The 24764-nt window shown below is 46.7% G+C and overlaps 1 protein-coding gene across 9 annotated transcripts in view; it reads left to right on the top strand.

Annotated features, from left to right (window-relative positions):
* The window catches only part of LOC110259485 (uncharacterized), a 183750-nt gene that overhangs the window by 61474 nt on the left and 97512 nt on the right, over nt 1–24764 (top strand). The window contains exon 3 of one of the 9 annotated variants that reach the window (XM_085014616.1): nt 18249–18376. The exons of the other annotated variants lie outside the window; for them this stretch is intronic. The gene's annotated coding sequence lies outside the window, so the exon portion shown is untranslated. Of the gene's footprint in view, nt 1–18248; nt 18377–24764 lie in introns of those variants that run through there. 9 annotated transcript variants of the gene reach the window in all.

Raw genomic sequence — 24764 nt, forward strand, 5'->3', positions numbered from 1 at the left:
ATCTGTGCGGGGGCCGAGTCAGGGCTGTTTGTCCTGGGAAGCACGTAGGCCGACAGACAGCCGTGGGGAGGTGTGCTGGGCGGAGCATCTGTTGGCCTCCCGGGAGGGTGTGCAGGGGTTTTGCTCCACCCGTGCGGCAGGGATCTCTGTTGGGAAGGTGGTTGCTCCAGGCAGAAGAAGGTCAAAGACAGAATTAAAATGACCCCTGGGATGTCTCAGTCCCAACTTCCTTCTTGGGGGAGCCTCAGTGACCTGCAGGGGCTTCCACTGCAGCCCAGGTTGTCAGGGAGACCCCAGAGCTGCAGCCCAAAGTGCTGGCTGTGGTCCGGGACCACGGAGTGTGGCTGAGTCCCCACGTTTGACCAGCCTTGTCTCCTTGTCCTGGGTAGGGGCTTTTGCAGAGACCTGGCTCTGTCTTTGACCTCTGCCTCAGGTCACTGTGAGACCCACTCTGTCTGACACCTTGCTGGTCCGCGACGGCTCTGTCCTGTCTGGGGGAGGGGGCCCTGGGAACATCCGCAGGGTGCACGCGTCCTCATGCTCAGCTCCGAGGTGCTCCCCCTGCTCCTCACCTTCTTCCTCGTCTTCCTCCGCTTCTTTCACTTTTGATGTTTGCTTTTTTTTTTTTTTTTTTAGGGCTGTGCTCGCGGCATATGGAGGTTCCCAGGCTAGGGGTCGAATCGGAGCTGTAGCCGCTGGCCTACGCCAGAGCCACAGCAACGCGGGGTCCGAGCCACGTCTGCAACCTACATCCCAGCTCACAGCAACGCCGGATCCTTAACCCACTGAGAGAGGCCAGGGATCGAACCCTCAACCTCATGGTTCCTAGTAGGATTCGTTAATCACTGAGCCACAACGGGAACTCCCTGATGTCTGCTTTTTAAAAACCCCATTTAAAAATCTTAGGAATTAGATAAACTTAGAAAAAGGAAGTTCTCTGTAGTGCAGTCACCTAAATGCAGCTGCGGTGATGGTTTTGCTGTGTTTCCTCTAGGTTGGCCTTTGGTGGTCCTGCAAGGGACCCTCTCCCTCCTGAAAGCTCTGCTGCCACCCGAGGTCGTGTTGGGCTAGCACAGCGCTCTTTGTCTTGGCGTGGGGGGTAGGGAAGGGGTGTGTTCGAATGCATGAGAGCGTATGGGCCCCTCCTGGCCATGACACGCCCTGTGCCCACTACAGACACCGGTCCCGAATGTCTGGTCAGCTCTCTGGATGCCAGGTCGACTCTGCTCATTCTCATACAACCCCGCCCAGCAGGGACCAGCACCCCACCTCAGGGCACCCTGAGGCCTGGACAGGCAAGGCACATGGCGCAAGGTCAACATGCAGGGTGTAATGCCGCTGAGCGAAGGGCCTACCTAGGCTGCAAGGAGGAAACAGGGTGGGACCCTCAGTGGTGGCTGCGGTGCAGACAGCAGAGCCGGGAAAGCAGCCCCGGGAGCTACGCTCAGGGTGGTACAGCCCCGAGGGCGCCTGGCTTCTCCCCGAAATCCCACCAGCCTACCTCCAGCGGGGGCGGGGAGGGCTCTGGCTTTGATAGGCTCACTCTCTTCAGGTCCCATGGGGAGGAGTGAATCCACCTGCTCCCAGGCCAAGACTAAGAGCTCTGTGCCCCAGAGGTGATGGTCCGGGGAGCCTGGGACTGAAAGTCCAAGAGTCCAGGAGCGAAGTTTGCTGGGGAGTAGGCGACCCAGCGGGGGCATTAAAGGGAAATCTTGGGTCTTTGGCCCTCGACCTGCGGAAGGTGGGCCAGGGTGGCCGGACGCCCTGGCTGCAGCGAGGAAGCTTCTCGTTGCCATCTTGGTCATTTTGTAGAGAGGCGACGGCTGGAGGCTGAGAGTGTGCTCAGGACCTACTGGCCAAAAGACTGAGGGAGAAAGAAGTGCTGCTGTAGATTGCCAGGAAGGATGGCCTGAAACTGAGGCTCCAGGGGACAGGAGCCCCAGGGCAGAACTGCTCTCTCCAGGCGGAGCTGCGTGGGTGCCAGCACACTGCCTCCAGGGGGCTGAGCCTGGTGTCTGGGCTCCCGGTTGTCTGGGCATAACCGGGAGGGTTGGTAGGGATCGGATGGGGAGAGGGCCCCCTGGTTTCGGTAGGATGTCACTCGTCACTGCCTTCTTTCCAGAGAAGTGGCAGATGCTGGTTCAGCAGGAATGATGAGCCAGGCACCACGTGCGGGACTTGATGTCCCTTTGATTTACTCTTCTGCCTGTAGGTGGCAGAATGGGGAAACTGAGGTTCAGAGAAGTGAAATGATGTGTCCCACGTTTTCCAGCGAGGCCAGTGATAGAAACACAGTTCCAATCGCTCCAAAAACTTTGATGAGACCATAAGCTCTGTGAGGGCCGAACCTGGGGTAAGTCCTTCTCTGGGCCGAGTGCCCCATGCACAGCCCACTGCCTGGCACAGGCAGGACTGAGCGGATGAGCCCGTAAGGGCGGAGGTGGGCCCCGGTCTGTGCCCCGCCTGCACCTGTGCTCTGGGCACCCCACCTAGCTGCTTCTCTCTGCCTGGCCTGGGCGTTCCGCCGGCTGGTGGAGACCTCCCGCTGACAGCACTCTTCCCCCAGCTCTCTAGATGCTCCAGGCCCCAAGAAGAAACTCTCGGGTCACGTGTGTTCTCTGGGTTTTGGCGATTTGCGATTCACATTTGCAAGGAAGGCAGGAGAGGGACTCATGCTGATTTAATAAACCTGTGCATAGACTCCAGAATCGGCTGATAAATCGCAGGCTGGCAGCCCACGTCCCCACGCCTGCCAGCACCACGTGTTCAGAAATCACCGAGTTTCACCAGCTCTGCAGAAAATTCAATCTCCCCAGCATGATTTTCCTTATTTGAGCTAATAGCATGAGGCGCCTTTCCTTTGGCACCGCGAGGTGCACCGGCGGAGGGCGGGCTCGCTGCCTGCCCCGGGGTCCGGTGGGAGACGGAGCGCGAATGCCTTACATTCGGCAAGTTCCCCGGGGGTCGACAGTGATAGGCGTTGCTAAGACCTCCCCGGGTTTACCTTGTGCCCTCGGAACCAGAGGCTGATCCCCTGGGGAGCCTGAATGATGGGTAATGTGATCAAGGCCCCGTCTCAGCAGAGTAATGAGAACAAGGCCGACAGCAGCCATCCTGGCCTCTCTGGGCCGTGTCAGAACTCACACGCCTCGGTCAGGCCCGCGGAGCTCAGGTTACTCGATATAAACAAGGGAAGGGGAGACGTGGCAGCCCAGGGGAGCAGGCCAAGGTGGCAGGGAATACGTCATCTCAGAGGGCTCTCCGGCGACCGAGCAGCTCCCTGACAACAAGCAGGTATTGACATGGGGGTTAATCCTACTGGTTTATGGTCTGAGCTGAGTCCCCGTGTCCCTCTGCTCCAGGGCAGCCAGGCCAGTGGGCTGGAGAACAAATTCAGAGATGCTCAGGTAAGCATCAGGGCAAGAATCCTCTTACTGTCGGCGTTCTCTCGTTCGAGGCTGAGTCCTTTCAGAATTTCCTACAGCCCACGGGAGGGAGAGGGGTGGGTAGGCCACTGGGAATGGGGGTACCCTATTCCCATAGAAGAGACTTGCTAAGTCTCTCCCTTCTGTAAGTTGCTTAGTGTTCCCTCTGCATATTTACCGAGCCCCTCGTGGTAAGTTAAGCTCCACGCTGGTTCTGCCTTGGCGAGTCTGGTACTTGGTTAGAGAGCACTCTGCCCTCCCCGCATCCATCCCTCCTTTGTCTTCAGCCATCCATTCCAAAAAAAAAAAAAAAAGAAAAAAATTGATCTAGTGTGATAATATATGTAAAGCATTTAGTATCCTGTCTGATGTGATAAATGTTAGTTTTTTATCATCACAGTGAATATTATGGCTATTTAATATCTACTGCATGTCAGGCAGAAAAGGTGAATAGTGGTACAAACCAGTCAGTGTGCCCCATGAGCGCTGGAAGTGGTTGAGACGGCCTAGCCTCACCCCTCATGCTGTAGATGGACCGAGGGAGGCCCAGAGAGACGCAGAGATAGACTGATGGGGGTCTCACCGTGAGGCTGTGGCTGTGCAGAGCCTAGAACCCAGGGCTCCTTCTGCCATGGCGTGCAGCTGTCAGGCTGGGGTGGGGTGGTCCGAGGAGGCTTCCTGGAGTGGGTGGCTTTGGAGATGAACCCAGGCGTAAGGGTAGGAATGAGACCAGCAGGAGAAGAGAGGGGAGAAGGGGCATCCTCGCCCGGCGCCGTGGGGAGAAGGGCCTGGACAGTGGGAGGGGTGCCACAGCCATCTGTGTAGCATCATTGGAGGAGTCCTGAGGAGGCGTCCTTGTCCCCAGATCACTCTGTCACCCGCAGCACGTGCTTCTTTCTGGCACGTGCAAGTCAGAACTACGGGGGGTGGGGTTCAGAACTCAGCCTCTGCTCAGGCTCAGCGGGGACCCATGGGTCCAGGCTGGAAGTCACAGGCCAGGAGGGGATTCCTTTGGGAGAGGAAACCCATTCCGTCATAATTTGCCATTAACCCCTCGCATTTGTTTCCTCGGGCTGCTGTAACAAATTAGCTGGCTTAAAACAACAGAAATTTATTCTCTCACCGTTCTGGAGGCCAGAAGTTCAAAATCCAGGTGTTGGCAGGGTTGGCTCCCCCCGGAGGCTCTCAGGGAGTATCTGTTGCATGCGTCACTTGGAGCTTCTGGTGGCTGCCGGCGGCCCGGGCTCTCCTTGGCTTGGAGCTCCGTAACTCATTCCTGCCTCCGTCTTCAGGCGGCCTTCTCTTCTCTCTGTCTCTTCTGCCCTGCTTATCAAGACACTTGTCCTTGGCGTCAGGGCCTGTGAATGAACCCAGGATGACCTTTTCCTAGTTGCATCTGCAAAGATTCTTTTTCCAAATAAGTTCACATTCACCTCTTACAGAGGGCTGCCTATCCATCCACTACGCCCCTAGAGCAGGGGGGACGTGGGCTCGCAGGATGGGTCACAGGGTAACTTTGGATGCCAGGATAAGTCTGGCTGAGATGTGGCATTTTGGGTGCTAGGAAAATTTTCCAGAGGTGTCTGGGCCTTGGATGCTAGGGCTTTATTTATTTATTTATTTTTTGGAAACTGAGGGCCAGCTGAGAAGGGTTGATCAGGGGCATATGGGCATCCAACAGGGCCTGTGGATAGAGTGCACCATGCTGGGGACAGACCACTGTGACCACAGCCTGCTCTTAGAATGATCCATGGCAGTGCTGTCCAGTAGAACTTTCTGCAATGACAGCAATGTTCTTGAATATCGGAGCCAACTGACACAGGAGCCACCCGCCACGTGGGTCTGCTTTGGACGTGTGGCTAGCGCACTGGAAGGACTGGGTTTTATTTGTCTTTCATTGTAATGCATTCCCGGGAAACTCAAAGAGACCTATGTGGCCAGTGGCGTGGCCACCTCTTGGCCAGCACAGCTCCACAATATCTCGCTTTGATGCTTTCCCCTCATCTGGTCTTCATTTCCCTATCAAAAATACATTTCATCATAAAGAGCTTAAATGGCTCTGTTGCCTTTTTTTTTTTTTTTTTTTTTTTTTGGTGTGTCATGCTTAATGTTTTAACTTTTGGCCGAGGGACAGAGGCCTGATGGAGGGGACTGGCGTTAGACCCAGGTCAGGAAGGCACGGCTTTGCTCTTTGAGGAAAGGGGAAAGATCCATGTTTTCCTCCAGACAGTCTTGTGGCTGACAGTTGCCTGGTAGTTAAGCTGGAAGAGCAGCGAGAGAGGCCACGGCAAAATCGATCCTTGCTGGCAGCCAGGAGGTTGCCTGGCAAGGTTGCTTAGAGCCGGAGGAAAGGGGAGATGCCCCACGTCTACCGCCCTGGCCCACGCTTGTGAGTCTCTGAGTTGGGGCTGCTTTGTTCTTTTTCATGGCCCTTGGAAAGGCACATAGAAAATTTGAGGGCGCATGAAGCTGTGTCTCGCAGACTCCTCCTGCATTCCTGCTTCCCCAGATGGGTGCTGCGTACTGCCTTCCTTTATTTTTTAATTTTTTAAAGTATAGTTGACGTATGTTCCATCAATTTCTGCTGTATAGAAAAGTGACTATCTATTTATTCTTTTTCTCACCTTCTCCTCCATCATGTTCCATCACAAGTGGCTGGGTAGAGTTCCCCGTGCTATCCAGCAGGGTCTCATGGCTTATCGTGTCCAAATGCAACAGTTGGCATACTATCTTACTTTAGAGTAAGGGTATGTGTTTTCACGCATTGTTTAGACATGTTCTTAAGCTGCACTTCATTTATTTACACGTGTGCCTGTCTTCGACCCTCTGCATGAAAAATCAAAGGTTTTCCTGAGAACAGACAATCTCAAAGGAGGCGGTCCCAGGGGGTGACAGGTCTGCATCAGCGGGACCTTTGCGGGCTGACAGCTCATCTTTTGTCCTTCTTCTCTCTGCCTTGTGCTAATCTGCCGTGGTGGCTCTGGGGCTCGAACCTCGTCTGCTTGTCTGCCTCTGTGCTCATGCTCGACGGGAAGCAGCAGGGGTCCAGGCTGGAAGTCACAGGCGAGGCACAGAAGGAGGTTCTGGCAATGCAGGCGGAGCAGCCTGTTTCAGGCGGGGAGCTGGGGGAGGAGGATGGGGCTCGGGGTCACGCTCACACCACACTGTGTACGTGTAAGACACAAATGAGGGATTTAGAGGTGAGGAGTCCGATGAGCGTTGCTAGGCAACCTTTCAGCTGGGCCTGGAGGTAACCCAATCTCTGGGAGCAGCGTGGTAGGAGGGCCTCCTAAGGACAAAGCTGAACTTCAGAACCAGCGCCTTCTGCGCCTGTACCCGCCCAGCCTGCCTCTGGGAGGGAGCGGGAAAGGTCAGCGGAGCCACGTTACACAAGCTGCTTGGGGGACGGATGCATCCATGGGTTCTTTATTTGTTAGGCATCTCTTTTTCTCATGTATTTATTTTTACCCCACCTTGTGCAGAAGAGGACTTGAGGTGGTTTCAGAAATACGGCTGCTAGAGCAGAATAAACACGCCATAAGGGAAGAAACTGGGGCAAAAGGAAAAGAGGGGGAGTTCCCATCGTGGCGCAGCAGAAACAAATCTGACTAGGAACCATGAGGTTGCAGGTTCAATCCCTGGCCTTGCTCAGTGGGTTAAGGATCCGGCGTTGCTGTGAGTGGTGGTGTAGGTCACAGACGTGGCTCGGATCTGGCATGGCTGTGGCTGTGGCTGTAGCTCTGATTCGACCCCTAGCCTGGGAACCTCCACATGCTGCAGGTGCGGCCCTAAAAAGACAAAAAAAAAAAAAAAAAAAAAAAAAAAAGAGGGTAAGGAAACAGGTGTGTGACAGGACATCCAGCAAGTATCTCTTGAGTGTTGATTGTGTACCTGGCTCTGTGGGTAGAGCAGTGAACCAAATAGCCATGGTTCCTGCTCCCTGGGAGCTTATGGTCTCATAGGAGGGGACTGAAAACAGAAAAAAGAAAAAGGCCACCAGTCCAGTGCTTTTCCTGGGGGTAGGCTGCAAATTAGAGTCTGAGCCTCCTAGTGGCCAAAGCAAGGGGGGAACACAAATATGAGGTTCTGGGTGTGTTCTCTGCATAGGGTTGATGGCAATAGAACCGCAGTCATGAGCTTCATCCTCCTGTCCTGGATGTGCAGACCTTGGCACAGGGCCCTCTGTCTCTGTGCAGAGACCCAGCCTCTGCCTCCTCTCCACTGCCAGCCTCCTGGCTGGGTTTAGCGTCAACCCAGACCTCCTGGTGGGCTGCCTGTAAGTCAAGGACTTGAGCACTTTGGGCCCAGTGAGTTCCAGGGCTGCCCCCCCTCTTCCCACCCCATATCTCAGGCCAGACCGTCCCCTCCCCCGATGGCACTTATCTCCCTTATCGTCACTGTTTTCTCCCTTTCCTCCCCTGAAGAGGTATTATTTAGGGCTCTCACTTGTTTTTAATGTGTCCTTCCCTGGAACCATCACCCATCAACTGGCTGTGATTTTTAGCTATTTGACACAAAAGGAAGCAAAGGCACAGAGGGGCTTGGAAATTTGCCCAGGGTCCCACAGCTTCAGGCCTCTGCCTTGACCCCAGTCTTTGGTGTCTTCCAATTTGCTAATCATTATTATGCTTTCTTGGGTGGAAGCCCAATTTGCTTCTAGATTCCGGAGGACCTTAGTCCTTTAACCCTAGCACCTCTTTGGAAGGCAGCTGGAGTGTCATTACCTGCTTCCATTAGCAGGCCAGGGTCTTCCCGCCATCCCACGGACCAGCCAGGTGGGCAGATACTGCCATGTGGGAATTCATCCCTCTAAGGCAGCCTGTTTGTTTGTCTTTTTACTCCCTCATTCATTCATTCATTCATTCATTCAACAAACATTTCCCAAGCATGCCAGGTATTGTGTGCTAACCACCACCCCTCATCCCTGCTGTCAAGAAGCCAAGGTATATTTGTGGGAGAAGGATCAGTGTGTGTGAGATTAGAGTACAGAGTCAGAAAGGTTTGAGTATGGGGTAGAGTGCTGATAAATAGGACAGAAATAAAAATATAACCAGGCTAAATTCATCCGGACTGTATAACCACTTCGCAGGTCTTGGTCACACAACTCCTCTCATCCTGAGCACCCCTCCACAGGGCTCACTCTGTTGGGACAAAGTCCACAGTAAGGTACAAGGGTTCCAAATGCAGCACCCCCTAAGTGAGTCATATAGAGGCAAGAAGGGCCTCACCTCCTTTGTTCTTGGATGTGTACTTCTAATAATGCAACCTTGATTGGTAGCAGTCCGGTGGTGTAAGAGAGAGCCTAGACCAGGTAAGCCCGCAATACCAGCCTCTTGCAGAAGCAGTGCCTTCCCAAGTGCTTGGCGCCCCAGGGCCCCCTGCTCCCTGAGGAATGCCGAGGGACTCTTTCTCAAGGACAGGAGGGCAAGTGCCTTGCACGTGCTCCATTAATGATCACCGCCCGTTCTCAGGTTACACGAGCAGCGCTCTTGGATGGATTTCCATGTTTTGATCCCTCTTTAAAGAAAGCAACCACAGCTATTCCAATTATGAATTCCGAAATACCGTTTTGCCGCCATTGAGGTGGGAGATGATTGGGCCATTGTGTTATCATTCCCCGCGTCTCCCAGAGATAGCAACCTGCATAAGTGAAACCATATTTCTGTGTTCCAAGATCCAAGGTACCAACCCCAGGGACTGTCAGGCAGGCTCAGGAAGCAGCACGTGGGGAACATTCTCAGACCTGGTAAGTGGCTGGCCCGCTGATAGAGGAGATTAAGCTGCTTTTGATCTCTTCGCCCCTAATGGCAACGTCTCTAATTTTAAAGGGACTCGGGAAAGTCTTCCTTTGAACAGCCAAGAGATTGCTTCAAGAAAAGCGGGCCCTGTTCTAGACAGGCTGTGGGGGAGGTTATGGTACTGAATTGCATATGTCGTTCCATGGATAATTTTTCCTTCCACTTCCTTAAGACTGTGAGTTGGGCCTTAGGCTCCACTAGTGGATGACCCCACAGTGCATCAAGGCTTCCCGCTCCCTCCCCAAGTCAGGCCGTCAGCGGAGCCCCCCCCCCCGCCCCCCGTGCCTCAGAGGCTCTCCAAAGCCAGTTTCATCTTCTCTCTGCATTTTTCCCAGGACTCCTCTGCAGGCTAGTCCTGCTTAGGAGCCTTGCCCTGCTGCCACACTCTGCAAACCTCCATCCAGCCTTGGCCTTCTGCCCGTTACATTGGGTGGGTGGGCTGGAAGGTGTCCCCTTCTAAAGGCAGTAGGGTGATGTAAGAGCATTCTGATGAGATGAATTGTGTGAATGGCATTTCTTTGTGGCAGATTTCTGTGAAAATGGGTGTGTGTGTGTGTGTGTGTGTGTGTTGCCCTAACCCTGGATGTATGGAGAGCTCTATGAATTAGAAGTTGGAGCATCAAAATAAGAAAATTTAGTTTAAGTAAATATTTAACCCCTCACTCACTCCTTTATACAATGGAGGTTAAGAGTGGAGACTCTAGAATCCAGACCGCTTCAAATTCAAGTCTTGGTTTCTCTCGGCAGTAGCTGTATGGCCTTGGAAAAGTCATTTCATTTCTCGGAACATGAATTTTGACATCTGGAAAACAGTTACCTAGTTCACCAAGTTGTGAAACATAAAATCATACATGCATGAGATATAGCCTGCTTCACCTGCTGTGTGCCCGACAGATGTCTGTTGTGGTTGTTCTAATGTTAACCATTCCTTTGGTGATTGTGCACCAATTCCTCATGCCATTACTATTCATGAGCTCTCTGTGCAAGGACTTGTGGGACTAAAGGAAAGTGGCAAGATTTTATTACAGTTTCACTAGGAAAGAATACAGATACAAAAAGTGAATTTGTGTCTTAAATCTTATAAATTCATACCAGAAGGGGAGAGGTTGTTTATTATTCATATTCATATTTAAGGAGGTCTTCTGCCTGGCATGGAAAAAGTTGCAAGAAGAGGTTTCTCCCACTCTAACAATAAGAATCCAGGCCCTCTGCAAAATCATGTATTTTTAAGTCTGTCAGAAGCTGAGGACATAAGGTATGCTGATTAATTAAGGTCCAAAGGATGACAGCCCCTCCCAGAAGAGCTGGAACACATGATTGTTTCATCTTCATCTTGGGCTGAGCTGCAGCAAGAGGAGGCGGGCATGACAGAAGCAAGTGAGAAGAAAACAGCTGAAGTTGGAATGAATTTTTAAGAGCCAAAGATGGGTAGCATAACACTTTGGAATTTGTGAAAGCCCCAGGCAAAGGAGGTGTCTTCATGCTTCTTTTGGCTGGCAGGGAGGATTGGGGGCAGGACAGGAGAATAAAGAGAAAAGGTACACAAACCTGCCTGAGTCTATAGTTCAAGCAGGAGAACCAATACAAACTCTCCTGTTTCCTGACCTTCCAAGAATTAAAGGCAGAAGTTATCTGCCACCAGGAGAGGGCAGGAGTGTTGAGAAAGGCCCACCCCTGAGGCAGAGGCATACAAGGCCTGCCTAGCACTGAGGGCCAGTGCAGGAAAACCAAGTGGAACCCTCTTAGATACAACATGGAAAAGAGTCAGTGATTATCTGCTACTGGGTAAGGGCCAGAAACCTCCCCAAGCTCTGGTTCCGCACTGAGCATGAGACAGTGTAAACTCCCATTGGAGAACAGACAGGAGGGTGAAGAGTGATCCTCTCTGAGGCACAGATATATAGAGCTAAATGCTGGGCTTTGCACAAAGCACCAGGCAGCAGTGAACCACTAGGAGAGGCACAGGGATGCTGAGAGAGACCTCTTCGGTAGTGCAGCATTTAAGCCTGCTGAAGTTGGTGGTGGCAGAGGAGAATTCATAGAATCTATTATATTTGGCTTCACCCTAAGTATTGGGCAGCCTGAGCATGGGTCCACCACTAAGAAAATTTGAAATACAGACTATGACTAAAGCAGTAATGAAGTCTAAACCCAGCCTTGTTACAGACTCGACACTAATGAAACTTGTGTCATTAACAGCCTGATGGAAGAAAGGAATTCTCCATTTTAGGGAGTATTTACCTCACTAAATATATTTTGCACACACTGTGTAGCATTCAGTATAAACTAATGGCACATACACATTCTCCAAATAATGATATGGCTACTTGTCAAGAGATAAAATAATCAATAGAACCAGACCAAAGTTGGCCCAAATGTTAAAATTATCAGACAGGAACTGTAAAATAACTGTGATAAGTATGTTAAAATGATCTAGTGGAAAAGGTGGGCAACATGCATGACAGAGAATTCCATCAGAGTTATGGAAAGTATTAAAAAGAGCTAAATGAAAATACTAGAAATGAAAAATGAGATGTCAGGCATGAAAATTTTGTTGGTGAATTTAGGAAATGGGACACAACCGAAGAAAGAATCAATAAAGACCTGTCAATAGCAATCACCTGAACAGAAACAAAAAGAGAAAAGAGTTTCAAAAATGAAACAGCATTTGAGCTATAAGGGATAAAACGAAAAAGTCTAATGCACTTTTCATTGGAATCCTAGAAAAAAATGAGAGAGAAAAGGGCAGAAAAAATATTTGAAGAGATAGGGACCAAATATTTTCCAAAACTAATGAAAAAAAGTCAAACCACCTTAAGTCTAAGAAGCTTAGATAACTCCAATCAGGATCATTGTTAAATTGCTAGAAAAGGACAAAGAAAAATATTTACCATAGATTTATCATAGACATAGAGGAATGATGACGAGAATGAGAATTGACTTTTCATTAGAAATCCTAGAAACCAGAGACAATGGGATGTCATCTTTAGAGTGCCACAAGGAAAAACAAGCCAACAAACCAACCCATGTCAACCTAGTATTCTATATCCAGTGAAAATATACTTTAAAAATGAGGATGAAATAGAGACATAGTCACGCAAACAACAGCTGAAAGAATCAATTTCCAGAAGAGCAGGAAATGCTAAATGGAGTTCTATGGGCTAAAAGAAAATTATTTCAAAAGACAACCTGGTCCTCCAGGAAGGACTAGTATGAATGAAAACACCAGAAAGAATGAAGGAGACTATAAATTCAAAGCACTTTTATGAGTCTTTAAAGATAGTTGGTCATTTGAAGTAAAAATAACAAAGGAATACGGATGTTTATTGTCTTTTAGATCTAAAACCTATGGCAACAAAGGCACAAAGGGTGAGAGTGTTGTAACTGCAAATATACTGTCATTAGTTCCTAAGCCATTCAGGAAGTGATAAAATATTTTTTGAAAGTTAAGTGATAAATATAAACATGTAATCTCTGGAGACATCACTAAAATAAAATACAAATAGGCATGCCTAACGTCAGTAGGGAAGATGAAATGAAATATTAAAAATACTGGCTTAATTCCAAAAATTCAGGATAGGAGGAACAGAAAAACAAAGGGCATGAAGGACCAATAATAATCAAACACAAATTTGATCTATTTAAAATGAAAATATATAAATAATTGAATTGCATGTAAATGGATTAACCTTCCCAATTTAAAAGGCAGACATTGTCAGACAATAAAAATGCAAGACTGAACTACACCTGGTTTATAAGAAATACCCTTTAAGTATAAAGTCACAAACAGAAGGAAAATTAAAAGTTGGGAAAAGATACCATGCAAACACTATGTGTAAGAAAACAGTTGAAGCTGTATTAATATCAGAATGAGTAGACTTCAAGGTGACAAAGATTAAAGGGGCATTTTATGATGACATTAAGTGTTAATCACAAAGACATAAAAATCTAAAATTTAAACCTCAGAGCAAAGCTCCAAAACACATAAAGCAAAAATTGACAGACCTGAAGCTGAATCAAAGCTGAAGAATTTGAGACCATTTTCTCAGTAATTGATCTATTGAAAGATGATCGTGTGGAAGATTTGAACAACACTGTCAATAACCTGATCTAATTTACGTTTATTGAACACTCCACCCAACACAAGCAAGACACATGTGCTTTCAAGTGTACATGGAGCATTCCTCGACATAGACCATAAGCCTGATCATAAAACAAGTCTAAGTACATTTTAATAATTTAATTCTAAGAATGTTCTCTGAACAAAATGGAATTAAAGTTGAAATCAATGACAATAGGATGCCTACAGAATCCCTCAAATATTTGGAAATTTAAAAAATTATTGGACTACATACAGGAGTTCGTGCAGGACTAAATAGCCAATGAGTCAAAGAGTCACAAAGGACATTGGAAAATACTTTAATGATAACAAAAAGATGACATCAAAATTTGTGGGATACAATGCACAGGTTTTAAATGTGTAGCTTTAAATGCTTATATTAGAAAAAAAGGGTGTGAAATCAGTTATTTTTTTTTATTATAGTTGGTTTACAATGTTCTGTCAATTTCTGCTATACAGCAAAGTGACCCAGTTATACACACATATATAGTCTTTTTCTCACTTTATCCTCCATCATGTTCCATCACATGTGATTAGATAGAGGTCCCTGTGCTATACAGCAGGATCTCATTGCTTATCCACTCCAAATACAATAGTTTGCAACTACTAACTTCAAACTCCCAGTCCATCCCACTCCCTCCCCCTACCCCTTGGCAACCACAAATCTGTCCTCCATGCCTATGACTTGTTTCTTTTCTATAAATAGGCTCATTTGTACCATATATTAGATTCCAGAAAAAAAAGTGATATCATATGGTATTTGTCTTTCTCTTTCTGACTTACTTCACTTGGTATGAGAGTCTAGTTCCATCCATGTTGCTGCAAATGGCATTATTTTGTTCTTTTTTATGGCTGAGTAGTATTTCATTGTGTATATATACCACTTCTTCCTAATCCATTCATCTGTGGAAGGACATTTAGGTTGTTTCCATGTTTCGGCCATTGTGAATAGTGCTGCAGTGAACATAGGGGTGCATGTAATTTTCAATGAAAGTTTTGTCCCCAAATCAATTACTTTTGTTTTCACCTTAAAACGTTTATAAGAAATGAGCTTGTAAATGAGCTAATTAAACCAAAATAAGAGTGAAAATCAGAAAACAGAAATCAAATACTAGAGCAAATCAGAAAGATTAATATTGATTTGTTAAAAAGATTAATTGATAAACACCTAGAAAATTTGTTATTTCATGGATATAAATTTCAGTTTTGCAAGATGAAAAGTTCTGGAGATCAATTAACAACAGTGTAAATATACATTCTGGGAATTGGTTAACAATGTGAATATACGTAAGACTTAGAAATGGTTATGAGGATAGATTTTACGTTTTGTTTTTTTTTAACTGCTAAAAAAATTATAGGAGTTCCCGTTGTAGCTCAGGGGAAATGAATCTGACTAGCATCCATGAGGATGCAGGTTCAATCCCTGGCCTTGCTCAGTGGGTTAAGGATCTGGCGTTGCCGTGAGCTGTGGTGTAGGTTGCAGACGCAGCTTGAATCCCGTGGTGTTGTGGCTGTGACTGTGGCTGGCACCTACAGCTCTGATGAGACCCCTAGCCTGGGAACCTCCACATAATGTGGGTGCAGCCCTAAAAATAAAAAAAAAGAAAAAGAAAAGGAAAAATTTTGGAAAGGAAAAAGTGAGGAGTTCCTGTTGTGGCACAGTGTAAATGAATCCAACTAGTAACCATGAGGTTGCAGGTTCAGTCCTTGGCCTCACTCAGTGGGTTAAGGATCCGGCACTGCTGTGAGCTGTGGTGTAGGTTGCAGACGCTGCTCGGATCCTGTGTTGCTATGGCTGTGGTATAGGCCAGCAGCTGTAACTCCAGTTAAACCCTTAGCCTGGGACCTCTGTGTGTCATGAGTGCAGCCCTAAAAAGCAAAAAGAAAAAGTGAGAAGATGCAAATTATTAACACCAGAACTAAAAAGGGAGCATCGCTGAAGACATTAGAAGGATGACGGGGTGGTATTATGAACAATTTTACTGTAATAGGCTACAAAACATCCAATTCCACAAAATATCCAACATTTAAAAACATCTAAGTCATCAGTGGCTTGGATGAAAAGGACACATTACTTAAGAAACATAACTTATAGGAGTTCCTGTTGTGGCTCAGCAGGGTAAGGACCTGACATTGTCCCTGTGAGGATGCAAGTTAGATCCCTGTTCTTGCTCACTGGGTTAGGGATCTGGCATTGCCGCAAGCTGTGCCGTAAGTCAGACGTGCGGCTCTGATCTGGGGTGGATGTGGCTGTGGCATAGGTCCCAGCTGCAGCTCAGATTGGACCCCCTCGTCTGAGAACTTCCATATGTCACAGGGGTACCTGTAAAAAGAAAAAAAAAATCTTGTAAAACTGACACAAGAAGAAACAATATCTAAATCCTGTATTCACTAAAGAAATTGACTTTGTAATGAAACAACTTCCCACAAACAAATGTCCAGGCCCCGATAGTTTTTCTGGTGAATTCTTTCAAATATTTAAGGAAGAACTCATATCAATTCTACACAAACGATTTCAGAACGTAGAGTATCAGAGAATACTTCCCAACGTCTGAGTCCAGGCTTACTTTGATACCTGTACCAGACAAGGACATTATAAGAAAAGAAAATTACATGGAGTTCCCATCGTGGCGCAGCAGAAATGAATTTGACTAGGAACCATGAGGTTGTCGGTTCAATCCCTGGCCTCGCTCAGTGGGTTAAGGATCCAGCATTGCTGTGAGCTGTGGTGTAGGGCGAAGACGCGGCTCAGATCCTGTGTTTCTGTGGCTGTGGTGTAGGCTGGCAGCTGTAGCTCTGATTCAACCACTAGCCTGGGAATCTCCATAAGCCGTTAGTGCAGCACCCCCGCCATCCCGCAAAAAAAAAAAAAAAGAAAAAATTACAGATTATAGCTCCTCATTAACATAGGTATAAAATCCTCAAAAATGATTAGCAAATGCAATCCGTAATATATAGAAAAGAGTAGAGTATGTCCCAGGAATATAAAGTTGATGTAATGCTAATAATCAATCAGTATAATTTACCACTTTGGCTACAGAAGAAAATCTTATTTTCAGAGATTCAGAAAAAGCTGTGGAGAAAAGTTGACACCCATTCATGATAAAAACTTCAACAAGGCACAAGAGGGGTCTCTCTCAGCCTGACAAATAGCATCTACAAAACCCTCCAGTGAATTCTTTCTCGCAGAGGTTGAAGACAAAATGATGATGCCTCTGTTACAAATTTTATTCAGCATTTTATTGGAAGTCTTAGACAAGACAATAATATAAGCACAGTCAATAAAGCACAAATAGATTGGAAAGGAAGAAGCAAAATCGTCTTTATTTACAGGTAACATGATTTTTTACAAAAAGACTCCTAAGGATTTTTCAAAAAATGAGTAAGGTAATCATTTTATTTTGCAGTAGTGAAAGGTTTAACAAAGTTTTGATTCCATATACCGGAAATGAATAGTCGACAATGAGAAAATTATAAATAACATTTACTCTAGCATAAAAATTAAATGCTTAGGGATACATTTAATGAAAGATGCATGAGACTAAAATTACAAAATATTGCTGACAGAAATATTAGAAGATCTGAGTTAATGAAAATATGTACCATGTATATGGATTAGAAGACTCAATGTTATTAAAATATCAATTCGCCCAAATTGATCTATTCCAAATGAAGGCCCACAAAGTGGGTGTTTTTCCCTTTGACAGAGTGATTTTAAAATTTTTATGGAAAGACAAGAAGGCCTAGAATAACCAAAACAATACTGAAAAGGTAAAACACATTTGGAAGACTTACCCCGCCTTATTACAAGACTGACTGCATAGCTACAGTAATCAAGACAGTGTCGTATTGATGAAAGTCTGAATAAATGGATAAAAGGAACACAATGGAGTCTGTACACAGATCTACAGATAGGTGGTCCAAAGATTTTTGACAAGGGTGTCAGGGAAATTCAATAGGGAATGAAAAATCTCTCCAGCAAATGGTATGGGAACCATTGATATCCATTTGAAAAGAAAAGAACCTTGGCTTCTACCTTTAATCATCTATAAACATCAGTTCAATATGGGTTATTGACTTAAACATGAAAGCAAAAGCCATAAAAGGGCTGGAAAAAACATAGAAGAAGTTTTTTGCGACTTTGGGGTAGCCAAAGACTTCTTAGAGAGGCCACAGAAAGCATGGGCCATAAAAATAAAATTTGGTAAGTTGGATTTCATCAAAAAAAAAATACATGGTCATCAAAAGACACTATTAGGGAAATGAATTGGCTAACACATATGCTGAGAGAAGCCTTGCATCCAGAATATAAAAATTTCTGCAATTCCATAATAAAGACATTCCAATTAAAAATGGGCAAAACAGCTTTAATAGAAACTTCACCAAGTAAGATATGCAAAAGTATATCCCCTAAAAAAGTAAGCCCTGGAAAAAGTGTTCAACATCATTAGGCTTCAGGTAGATGCAAATTAAAATTACAGTGAATCACTCCTAGTTATCCACTGGAGGTTAGCTACCAAAAGGATTAAAGTGAGAAAAAACTGACAGTATGAAATGTGAGAGAGGATGCAGAAGGACTGGAACTCTAATGCATGGCTGGTAGGAGTATAAAACGGTATAACCACTTTGGAAAATTGGCACTGTCTAAACCAGTTAAAAATATGTTTACCCTGGGAGTTCCCCTGTGGTGCAGTGGGTTTAGGATCTGGCATTGCTGCAGCTGTGGCATAGGTTACAGCTGCGGCTTGGATTCAGACCCTGGCCCAGGAACTTCCATATGCCACCAGTAAGGACCAAAAAAAAAAAAAAAAAGTTTACCCTATGACCAGCAATTCCGCTTTAGATGTTGACCTGAGAGAAATGAAAATATATTTTCACATTTTGTTTTTTTTTTTTTTTGCATAGGAGTGTTCTTAGTAACTTTATTCATAGAATGCTGAAACTGGAACACAGCCCAGGTGTCCATCAGTGAAGAATGAATGGATAAATGCATCGTGGTGTAGGCATGCGACACAGGACCAAGCAATGCGAAGGAATGAGCTTCTAATTATGCACGGTGTCATGGTTGAATCCCAAACCTATGATGAGTGAATGAAGCTGGATACAAAGATATGTGTACTGTGTGGTCCATGTATAAGAAATTCTAATGTAGCAAAAACCAAGCTACGGTGATAGAAGTCAGATGGGCGGTTGATTCTGGGAGTGGAAATTTGAGAAGAGGTGTGGGAACTTCCTGGAAGAGAAAAAAATATTCCATGTCTTGGTAAACGTTCTTCAAAAATGGATTGAACGAAACACTTAAAACCTGAGCAGCATGTCACTTGATGTAAATTATATGCCAATAAAAATGTGGGATAAAAGAACCATTTTCTTTCACTCGGACCTCAAATCACAGTTTACAGATTTGGAAGTGCTATATTTAAAGGTACCCAATGATATTATCATGAGAAAATGCTCTCATCCAACTATTGGAAACCTCATTAAAAAGATTCAACAAGAGGTACATCCCTTCAGCCTGTTCTCTAAGAGGGCCTATTCTTACACCCAAATCTTCCCACTCAGCCTTCGCCGTGGGGGGAGAGGGGGCAAGGCTAGGGGGCAAGGCTGGGGTGCAGGTGCGGGGCGGCCCCTGTCTGCCTCATGGTGAATGGGCAGAGTATCCACAGAAGTGAGCTCCAGTGGTATCTGTGAATTATCTGCTGCTGAATCTGGAGTTTATGAAGTGCTGTTCACCAGACTTGCAGAGCTGGAGCGTCACCTTGGTCATCTCTTGGAGGGACACAGTTTATCCCTCTCGCCCATCCGTGACGTCAAAGATTCGGTTTCATTGCACCACTGTCTGGCATGATGGCGTCAGGCTGGCTCCCCTTGGGAAGGGTTTGGAAAACAGCAATGACTCAGACAGTGCTTCCCCTGGGGAGCGTCTGACCCCCTGGCACGGGGGTGGGGGGCAGGGGGATCGGTCCCCATAGGATGGAGGCTCAGAGGCCCTGGTAACAGGGAGATGGAGCTATGTGGAGATTTGGGGCTAAGCCCTTATTGCCTGTGACAACAGAGCTCTCAACCTAGGCCGTGAAGGGGAGGCTTTATTTGCTTGCTCGCTTTGCATCTTTGGTCTTTGGTGACAGTTGTCCTTGGCGAGGGAGTAAAACTGCACTCCTTTCCTCATCGGACAGAGCCAGACGGGTCAGGGTCAGCTTTGGCACTGGGCCTCGTCTTCCCATCCATCCTTTGATCAGAGCGCCGAGAGCCCTCTATCAGGTTCTTGGGTGAGAGTGTGTTTCTGTGTGTCCTGCTTCCCTTGTTGCTGCGATAGATTTGGGTTTCCTAAAATAACCTAAACATGCCTGTGTAGACATGTGTCTGAAACGGAAACGGAGGGCGTTGGTTGACGTTGTTTGTGGACAGACACGGCATGAACCATGGCTCCCCTCCTGGTCGTGCTGCTCCGGCTGAAGCGTTTGGGAAGTTACAACTCTGGGGGGGTGGCGTCTCATGCTCACAGTTCCCATCTCCCGAAATCATGCCCCAGATGCAAAGTTTCCGTTTAATTTGGATTCTGGTAGTATGCTTCCCGAGGCGAAGGAAGACCCTGGCTTCGTAAATCTTTTTTGTTTTTTCCACTTTTATTTTCGCATGTAGCTCGGCTCAAAGTTTATGTCCATTTAGCTGACCTTTGCAATAGTAAGAGCGCTTTTATAAGGCAGCAGAAGGGAAAGTTATCAGCAAGGCTGGGTAATGTAAAGTATTTATGAATGAACGTGCAAAAACCAGTCTGGGGGTGTAAAATGTGGGGCTGTCCTCGGGCCGAACTGCTTGTGACTTGAGCCTTCTTTGCAGTAAAGCATAATTCATGCTGCTGTTAGCCCTTAAAACAGGAAATAATATACCCATTTAACTTAATCACAATTTATATTGCATGTGCATATTTCTAAACAAATGTTGTAGATGGAGAGTTTGGGAGCAATAATATTTATGCATTACACTTTTAGTTAGCAAAGGAAATGTGTGACCTCTTACATTTGCTTTGACATTTGAACTTGGTGTTCAGTGTATTTGACAGCGGTGATGGATTCTCATTAGCTCAACGTATAAACAGGAAATGCTTCCTCGGTGAACAGTTATTAATGTGGGACATCCCTGAATTTGAATTTTTAGTGGCTTCTTCTGGTCCAGACTGGGAAACGTATTTAATTTCTCTCTTAAGAAAAAAAAATTAATAATAAAAGGAAAAAGCAAGGTTTAACTTTCGTGTCTAGCAAACCTGAGCAACACAGGAACGCCAGGCTCTAACAAAACATGGTTGAGGGGCGGCTGGCAAGGGACCCTGCTGAGGTCGCAGATGCAGGGAGCAGCTCTGGCGGCGGGGCAGGGTGGGGGGGCCATGCGGAATTGGTTGCCTTAATTTCTCCCTAAGATAACCTATAGGAATTAGTCCATGACGTGGGGGCAGATGGGAGTAAGCTCATACTTAACCTTTACCCGTGACCGGGATTAAAGCCGTTCGTACCAAACGGGAATCAATCAGGACGCATTTGCAACGTGGCTCAAGATAGCAATTTCATTTTGAGTTTTCAGCACTCCCTTGCTCTTGGGCAATGAGACGGCAGAGCGGGCGCTGGAGGGGAAAGGGGCTGGGAAGCTGGGAGAGGCGGCCGACTAGGGATGGGGATGACGGAGGACCAGGCTGGTGGGCCGGCGCCCGGCCTGGCCTGGGCCTGCGCTCAGCCCCTTCTGCGTAAGGCTTAGAATCTAATTAGAAGTCAGCGAAGACCCGGGAAAGTGAAGCCGGCAGGCCCTTCATCGGAATTTCAGGTCTTCAGAGGGGGGAAAGTAGCGTTTTTATTGTCAGAGGTCAAAGTTTAAATTTAGTTTATATCGGATTACCCAAATATGCTTTCGGTAAGGTTAGATTCTCATGCTCGGGGAGAGTCGGACTGTAATGAAAGCAAACAGGGCCAGAGATAATCCCATTACAGATGAACTCTTCACTCGAACCTCAAACATTTGGGAACCATAATAACACCATCTCGGCAAGAAGAGAAAGGCTGAGCAGCCGGGGCCGAGAGGAAGCTCGGCGACCCCCTGTTTAACGTATCCCCTTCCTGGATCCCAGGAGCACGCCTTGCTCTGGCTTTCGCTTACAGCACTTGGAGAAATGACTTCTTTCTTAATTAGTTTTCCTTCTTTTTCTGCTACTAAAGTTTAAGCCCCATAAGGGTAGGGATTTTTTTTTTTTTCCTATTTTTTTCCCTATTATATACCCACCGCATAGATCACAGCCTGGCTCCTGAGAACCACTCGATAAATGCTGGTTGAAAGAAGGAAGGAATCTCACGTCCTCTGAGCAGAAAGCCACGATTTTTAAAATCCAAGATTTTGAAACCAAGATAGGGAGCCGGCCCCTTTGGGTTCTAAAAGAAGCGGCGATTGCCCCAGAAGGAGGAAGGTGTCATCACTCCTGTGGATTCTGGAAGGGACCCCGGGAGTCTCATTTGGAGGTTGCCAGCTCCAAGTCCATGAGTGCAGAAGTCATACCTGTCCTGGTACCCAAGGCCTTGCCCTTGGCTGTGGATACTCAGTAGCTAAGGATAGAGCCGGACAGAATTCATGAGGAGTTGGGTTGGCAGAGGCCTCACCTGCATGTCTGGGAGCTCATGGGTGTCCTCGCCCCACCCTTTCAGGGCAGTGACTCAGTACAGGCAGAGCAGGACCCAGTAAACCCCGCCAGCTGCACACTGACCTGGATGGGGCTGAACCATCCAAGGGCTGAGAAAAGGAATCAGCAGGAAGGGTGCATCTCTCTTGAGAGCCAGCTTTGCTATCCCTGAGGGGTCGAGGACGATAAGCTCCCCCCCACCCCACCCCACCCCCCGGGCCACTGCTGGGCTTGAAACAAAGTAGAGCATCGCCCTTTTCCACTCAGGACGTGCCTGTGGGGAAACCGCGCTTCTTCCTTGTTCCTCCTTCTTTAGAGAGTATGTGAAATAGACCAAGTGCTCAGGCCTCCAGTGAAAATAAGGAAAAGAATTTGCAAACTCCCCCTGTCTCTTCTTCCCCCATGGAAAATAATGCACAGTCCCTCCTTGTCCTTCTTCAAAGACTCTCTTAAAAATATTGGTATGGGGCGCTATTTTTTTTTGGCCTCTCCCAACAAAACCTTGTTTGTCGGTTTTGTAAACTCCAGATCCCAGCTCTTAGCTCCCAGCCCCTGATAGTGTTATCATCCTGCCAGACACCAAGGTGGAAGGCCAGAGGCTTCTGCAGCAAAGATCAGCTGTGCAGACCCACGTGAGTTAGTCATTTACTCATTGAGGCGTCGGACAAATGGACATGAAGCAGAGCTGGTCGCTACTCTCAACCAGCTCAGACACCAACTGGGAAGAGAACAACCACGGGCCGTGGGCTTCCAAGGGGGAAGGGGTGGGTTGACCTGAGGTGGGAGTGGCAATGCGGACCCACTGAGGCTGGGCGTGACAGCCACTCCGTGACCTCAGAGGTGAGCCTCGCAGGCTTCTGCTCCTTGGCGGGGCTCCCAGACTTTTGAGGGCCTGTCTTTGGCTCAGCACTGGGGAGAGACAGCCGTCTGGCTGTGACTCACTCCCCACGGAACTGGTCCTTTGAAGGGAAGCTGAAACCTGTCCTTTGCAGAGGCCGTGTTCGGGCTGATGGACAAAGCCTCGTTGACCAGGGCCACCTTCTGAAGAGGAGGAGGTGTGGCAGGTGGAGTTCAGGACTCGATACCGAGCACTACAGAGGTCCAGGCCCTTTTCTAGAACCCAGCCTCTTGTGACCAGGCTCATTCACAGTCCGGGACCTTTTGTTTGAGCGGCTGCTACTCTCGCCCTCCCTAATCTTCCATTCATCCAAGTCCTTCCATTTGCAAAGCCTTGGAAACCTCCACCATGAAGCCCTCCCAGAACACCCCAGATCCTGAGTGCTCCCAAACATCTCTGTGCCTTTTAAAATTGTTCTCTGAGAGCTTCGTAGATGTGGTGTCCCTGCCTGGTCTGTGAGCTCCCTGAGTGCCGGGTTAGGGCCGTTTCTCTGACCAATCATAGCATTACTTAGTACACGCCGTGGTGTTAATTAGTGCGCTCTGTAATTTTAACTACCACGTTTCGTCGTGTTTATGAAGCATGTCTTAAGATTCACCTCTCATTTCCCCTGTTCCAATGAATTTGGCTTTTGGAGTAAGTAAAAACTTTTCTACTTAAAAATATCATAAAAGTAATATATATTTGCTCTAAAAACCCAAACAATTTAGAGTAAACAATTCAGAATAAAGTTAATAGTTGGTGGGTCCCCCTTTGAATCCCATTCCTCTGAGGATATCACTGTGAGCAATATAGGGTAATTTCATCTGCATCTCTCTCCATGCATGGACAGATTTAAATTAGAAGATGGGTTATATGCATATATTGGAATTTTAACTTTTCTTCTTTCTGATTTATTTCATTTTCAAAATAAAACTGCGCTCGTATTAAACACAGTGCTCTAACTTGACATCACGTTTCAATTAACACCACATCACGGTATTGTGTTAGCTAGTGAATTATCAGCAAGGAACCTAGGCAGATTCAAACCTTCTCACATTCATGGATCACTCAGACAATAGTAAGTAATGTAAAGGGAGAATTACAAAAAAGACTCATTAAGTTAAAAATAGCTGTTAAAGGACAATGCATTATAATATGTGAGTAATGAAAAATTGAAAACAAATCCATCATGGCCTTTTTCTGTTAGGACATGTAAGATGTTATTTATTCTCTTCTTCCCTAGTCGCTGCATACTTCATATTCAGTGATGTAAACATAAGACAATTTATTCAGCACTTTAACTGATGGACATTCATTTCGATCTTTGTTTTTGCCCTAACAAACAGTGCTGCTATAAATATTCTTACAAACACACCCTGTCTGTCATGATCCTGTGAGACTGCAGGCACTTTAAATTTTAATAGATGGTGCTGGACATTTTTTTTTTTTTTTTGGTCTTTTTAGGGTCTCACCACCTGTGACATATGGAGAATCCCATGCTAGGGATCTAATCGGAGCTGTAGTCACCAGCCTATCCCACAGCCATAGCAACTCCAGATCCGAGCCCCATCTGCGACCTATACCACAGCTCATGGCAGTGATGGATCCTTAACCCACTGAGTGAGGCTAGGGATTGAACTTGCATCCTCATGGATGCTAATCAGTTTCATTTCCGCTGAGCCACGACGGGAACTCCCAGACATCTTTTCTAAAGAATGTAGCAGTTCATCAGACCCTAGAAATGAATGAGAACTCCTGTTTCCTACCCCCTTACCAGCTCTGGGTATTACTGTTCTATTTTAATTTCATCAATCTGATGGTCAAATTTATTGTTTTAATTTGTATTTCCCTAACTGCCAGTGAAGTTGCAGCTCTTCTCCCG

Source organism: Sus scrofa, chromosome 2 (genome assembly GCF_054392235.1).
Source record: "Sus scrofa isolate SSC_HxYL_T2T_F1_AM1 chromosome 2, Sscrofa_HxYL_maternal_Yorkshire_Landrace_v2.0, whole genome shotgun sequence".
Classification (NCBI taxonomy): Eukaryota; Metazoa; Chordata; class Mammalia; order Artiodactyla; family Suidae; genus Sus; species Sus scrofa.